Below are 6,031 nucleotides of genomic sequence, written 5' to 3' on the forward strand. Positions count from 1 at the left end.
TGGGAATGAAGTCCCTTGACAGATTTTTCAAAGTGAATTCAACCACTTGCTATTACCAAGTAACTGGTTTTCTACTCACCCTCCGGGAACAAAAGGCACTGAGAATGTATCCTTATTTGTCATGCACAGTAGATGATAATTATTATTAATTATAATAATAAGGTGAGGTGAATAAGCCCCCCCCCCACTTTTAGGGACCTATGAAAATGGTTTATTTTATTAAATGGGTCTGATGACAATGGTGCTTGTGAAGGTAAAAGTAGGATAAATCATGTGCATTGTCAAACATGGGGCCCATTATTAGAAGCTATTCTCAGTACTCAGGATACTAACATGCTCCCACCTGCAAAACGTTTCTTTGGGGGGAGGAATCTAAATTAAATTTATTAATAGGAGAGCTTGATGGTGTTTAATTCCAGAGACCAGAGCTCTGATTGCTGGGGCTTGATGAAAAGTAAAGAGAAATCATAGGAACACAATTAAAAACATGACTTTTATCATCCTCGAAATTCTATGAATTCTTTACCCATCCTTGAGAAATGGGTAAAATTAAAAACCATCAAAATAATTGCACTTCTTAAAAATTGGATTGTATGAATGGAAGGTATTTATGAGAAGTCGATGACTCTGGATCTTATCATCCAAAAGGACAGAACTGAATAGTTAATATGTTCCTTGAGGGACTAGGATGCTGCCGTCTTTCTGACATGGATCATTACGTGACTGCTGATCTTTCACCAGGGTGTAAGTTAGCTTTCCTTCGCACCAGGTTCAGCAAGTTATTGGGCACTGGGTATATACATATATGTTTTTTTCCAACTATAGCCAGAGGGAGGTAGCTGGGCGCGCGCGGGCTGTCATTTAGCGGTATTCAACACTAAGCAAAACATCTCTTTAAGGGAGAAACAGAGCCCTCAATATGCCCTGGCTCTTTTTTATTTGATATTTATCAGTGGAGAGCAAGAGCTCTGGAAGATAGTTCTAGACAAAGGGAGACGGAGGAAGACGAAGAGGAGGGGGGGGGAGGAGAATAAAAAAGTGGGAACTAACCCAAGTCCCCAGCACCCACCCAGCACAGAAACACGTGCGCTTTTGCCGAGGACCTGCGGCGGGAGGCGCGGTAGCGGAGCTCAGCATGCAGAGGTTGTAAGCCCCACACTCGCGTCCAGCACGTGCAGCGTAAGCATTCTTGGATGCACAAAACAGTGAGCGGGGTTCTACACTTGTACTCTTGATGTGAGTTCCTTATTACAAATCTGGAGTATTTGTTCCTTTCGCAAGAGAGGGGTTTGGGTTTCTTAGAGCGTGCATCCGAGCACCTACAGTGCTCTGCAAACCCATCCCCAAGCTCCCGCTCCCGAGCGCCCCGGGGAGCGTGATGGGCTCCGCTTTCAGCGCGTTCTGGCAAAAACCCAGAGCAAGCAGCCCCCAAGCTAATCGTTTCGTCAGGATCACTAGCCCGGCTCGTGGACTCTGGGTGCGAACGGAACCCAACCAGAGTCCCATCCATTAGTTACCGACTTGCCGGAGGGGAGAGTCGTGCTCAGAGCCCACACGGTGAGGGGGATACCGTCGCTCCAGTGCCGGGGCTGCCAGGGGCCCCGCGCCTTCTCCAGCCCTATCTCTGCGGCTCTCGCCCTGGAGGGGCTTAGGGCGACAGCTCCGCACCGACCCGCGTGCAGCGAGGGCAGGCGGTGAGACGTTCTCCCAACACGTCTCCCAGAGCTCGGGGGAGTGGTGGGAAGTTTCATTCTCCACCCCTTCCCCGCCCCCGGCGGGCTGCCACCACCCACCAAAGCCCCTTCCCCAAGGCGGTGCCCCGCAGGAGTCGGGAGGAGTTGGCTAAGCGGCGAGTTAGAAACACCGCCCCCCCCCCGGCGCGCGCGCGCGCGCGCGCCCCCTACCGGCAGCACCCTTCCGGCAAACGCTCCGCCTACTTCGTGGCCACGCCCCTGCCGCGTGCTCGCCCCGGCAAGTCCCGCCCACCACACGCCCGGCTGTTGAAGTAATGAGGGTCGACGGCATCCAAGTCGGAACGTGCCGACGTTGAAGCGGAGGGTCGACGCGCCGTAACCCGGGCCCCGCACAGAAACAGGACCGGACCGGGAAGTCGCCGCGAGCCGCAGCGCAGTCTGTGGAGGCGCCCTGGACATGGAGCCTCCGCCCGAGAGCAGCCAAGAAGGCCCCGCTTACCACAGCCTGGGAGTCGATGAGCTTCGAGGAGAACCGTCGGGTGAGTGCCCGACCAGGACGCGGGTTTGGCGAAGTCTAGGAAACAGCCTCTCCCCGAGGGAGGCGAGTGGACGGGACGCTGCAGCGGCGCGGCCGACGTCGCTGCTCTCAGGTCGCCGTCCCACGCACCCTGGGCTCCCACGCCCTGCTCTCTCTTTTCTTTTCCAGATACGAAGCCTGCCGTGGTCTCCGAAACGGGAGGAGACGTCGAGAAGGAGCTCTGGGCCGAACCTGAGCAGGGAGCCGCGGCAGGAGGAGAAGAAAGCCACGGTGGCGCGGGAGCTGGCGGCCCCGTGGACGACGAGAACCAGAAGGGCGGCGGCAGCGGCGGCGGGGAGGGGCCTCAGGACAGGCAGCAATACCTCCACCGCAGCACGTTTATCCCGCTGCAACTGAAGGAGCTGGAGAGCGTTTTCCAACGCTCTCAATACCCCGACGTGTTCGCGCGGTGAGTGCCTTGCTCTGGGGGCGCCCCGATCTCTAGGACCCTCGGGCTCGGGCGCTGCCGGCTGGCCGGGATGCTTTGGGCTCTCTCCCTCCCCTCCAGAGCCAAAGCTGCCTAGGGGGGGCTCGAGCTCCGTCTAAGGTGGGGGCGATGCCTGATGGGCATCAAGGTAAATATTTTCATGCAGTACATAAACGAATCGTCAGGAAACTCGGACCGGGCCCCTGTTTTTGTAAATAACGTTCTATTGGATCAGGATTGCGATCAGGATTAGGAGTGATATCAGGATGGAGAGTCCGGGGCGGATCTTGCCTTTATTTAACGTTTTGATAATTCGGTCGTGCCGGAATTTTTTGTGCATTAGTCTTGACTTTTAAATACTACGTTAAAATTGTTAATCTTGAATTCTGAGTTTTTCAAGGTACCCTTAAGTTTTGTACACAAAGGAAGATTGTCCCTAAAGCAAACCCGGACTTGGGTATTAAAGAAATGTGTCCTGGGGAATTGGGGGAAAATATAAATTCAAAAACAAACATGAAATGTACATCGTATATCTCATTTCATCCACAACTCCAGATACTAAATATTTGCAATTTTCTTCCCTCAGAAAGGAGGTTGTCATACCCATGGATGTGATGGAAGTCAGTAAACCTGAAAAAAGCAATTTGGCTGAGTAGCCATTCTAAAACCTGCTTCAGGAGTTAACACACTTTTGTTCTAGACATTCTCAAGTTGTTGTTTTGGTTGCCTTTTCCATGTTTGGGAAATAAGTTTTGAATTTTAGGGCTTTGGTGAGTGGAAAATGGGACAAGTAAACCCCACTTTATGGAAATTGCCCGTTACCAGAAGGATTTTGCTTTCTTAAAGAAAAATAATAAAATAAAAGTGAATCAAACTGCTTGTCCTGTTTCCTGTACAAAATTAAATATAAATAAAGTTCAACTCCTTCTAACCTGTGTCATTTAGGGAGCATTTCTGGGTGGAGTCATGTTGGGGCTGGGTCAAATCTGGGAAGTATGCACATTAACACATGGAAGACCTAGGTTAGGAGAGGATTAGACTATATTCTTATTTTTAATTTTTAATTTTTTTAAAGATTTTATTCATTTGAGAGAGAGAGAGAGAGAGCAGGGGGGGAGCAGAGGGAAAGGGAGAAGCAGACTTCCCACTAAGTGCCAGAGCCTGATTAGGGGGGGCGGGCCTTGATCTCAGGATGCTGAGATCAAGTCCAGAGCTTAAGTTCCCATGGACTGAGCCACCCAGGTGCCCCTCTATTGTTATTTTAAATATTTAAAACCAGGCATGAGTTCTTAGCTAAATCCACAAAAAAAAGTGGATTTATAAATACTCAGGCCTTGGGGTAAGGGAATTACCCCTTACACAGAGAACACGCTATATGAGTAATGTCTGTTCATTTACACGCAAGGAGATAGCTTTTATTTCCTATTTTTTAAAAGATTTTATTTACTCATTTGAGAGAGAGCCCAAGAGGGGGGAAGGTCAGAGGGAGAAGCAGACTCCCTGCTGAGCAGAGAGCCCGACGAGGGGCTTGATCCAGGGATCCTGGGACTCCAGGATCATGACCCGAGCTGAAGGCAGATGCCCAACTGACCAAGCCACCCAGGCACCCCATAAAGGCTTTATTTTATTTTTTTAAAGATTTTATTTATTTGACAGAGACACAGCGAGAGAGGGAACACAAGCAGGGGAGTGGGAGAGGGAGAAGCAGGCTTCCCGCAGAGCAGGGAGCCCGATGCAGGGCTCGATCCCAGGACCCCGGGATCATGACCTGAGCCGAAGGCAGACGCTTAACGACTGAGCCACCCAGGCGCCCCCATAAAGGCTTTATTTGAGAGAACACGTGAACAGGGGGAGGGGGAGAGTGAGAGAGAATCTCAAGCAGACTCCCTGCTGAGTTTGGAGCCCAATGTGGGGCTCCATCTCACAACCCTGAGATCATGACCTAAGCGGAAACCAAGATTCAACCAATAGTCAGACTCTAACTGAATGAGCCACCCAGGTGCCCCACAGGGAGAGAACTTTTAAAGTCCAAGTGCCTGGTTCTCCTGTTGTTTTAGCCTGGGTAAAGCACTGTAGACAGTGGCAGCCCTACCTTTTAATTTTCTGAAATACTTTCATGTGTCAGCCTGAAAACATTGCTTAGAATACTCACATTATAGTGGAGGGCTGGAGGAAACCGGACATTTGTCTAAAAATTGAAGCAAATGAGAACAGTTTTCTTTTGGTGCTAAAACCTGGGAAATAAGAACAATTTTGAAAAAAGTTTCACTGAGCTAAGAAGGGTGAAAAGGTTAGAGAAGAACTGCATGCAAACATATACCTTGCAGATATGGCACAAATTGAAATTTCTGAGTGAATATTCTCAAGGAATTTCTAACCTCTAAGGATATATTTTTTTGATGGTACTATTTTGAAGAGATGGGTTTTATGGAATTTGGTGTTGATGGAGAGGCTTTTAATTTAAGCCAGATTCTTACCTGTGTTAATTTGAAATACTTTTTCATTTGTTCAGGCAGTGATGTCTAATTTGTAGGTCAAAAGATTACCATTTGAGACCAGAGAAAATCATAAGTTATATTGAGAGTATTGCTGAAAACCAAAATCCAGGATGGGTTAGTTAGCTTTGTTCCATGGTATGTATTGTGAGTGCAGTCATGGAAATGGGATGCAGATCTGGTAGTATTGAGTTTTGGTGACTTTAGACCCAGTTTGTCTAAATTTTCCTTAACTCGACAGGCTAAAATATCAAGGCAGTATTCAGGGCACTAGCAACTCTTATGTTCTAGTTAAAAGCCACAATGCCCAGGCTTTCCTTGTCAGATCATCTTTTTTAACTCTCAAGAGGTTTCAGAGGATGAATAACCCCTTAGACATCTTTGAGGGAAACCCGTTTAAAAATCCAACCTGCTCCTATTGAATATTTACTTTAGACTCCAGGAATTTTACCATGTTCAGTTTCCCCCACAACCGGGGCAACACTGTCCCTAGAGAGTCGGGGACAGAGGCAGCTGGACACTGATGCTCTGCGGTCAAGATACCGACATTTCTTCATCTTGTTACCAGGCTTAGCAGCAGCAGCAGCTAGTGGATGCAGTTCATCAGCTAGACCCACATCCAAGAGCTGGCAAAACCACTAAAGAATATTAAAGGTGGGAGGAGAGAGACAAAGCAGGAAGTCTAGTCCAAAGCTTAGCACATAGTAGATGCTCACTAAGGGTAAACTGAAGGGAAGGGGCTGCAGTGGTAACTTTCCTAAAATATTTTACTATTAAAAAAATAGCTTCTCCCACTGGAGTTTAATATCTCAATGGCATAACGAGTTGTATGTTGTGG

This window comes from Phoca vitulina, unplaced genomic scaffold (genome assembly GCF_004348235.1).
Source record: "Phoca vitulina isolate PV1807 unplaced genomic scaffold, GSC_HSeal_1.0 scaffold62, whole genome shotgun sequence".
Taxonomy (NCBI): domain Eukaryota; kingdom Metazoa; phylum Chordata; class Mammalia; order Carnivora; family Phocidae; genus Phoca; species Phoca vitulina.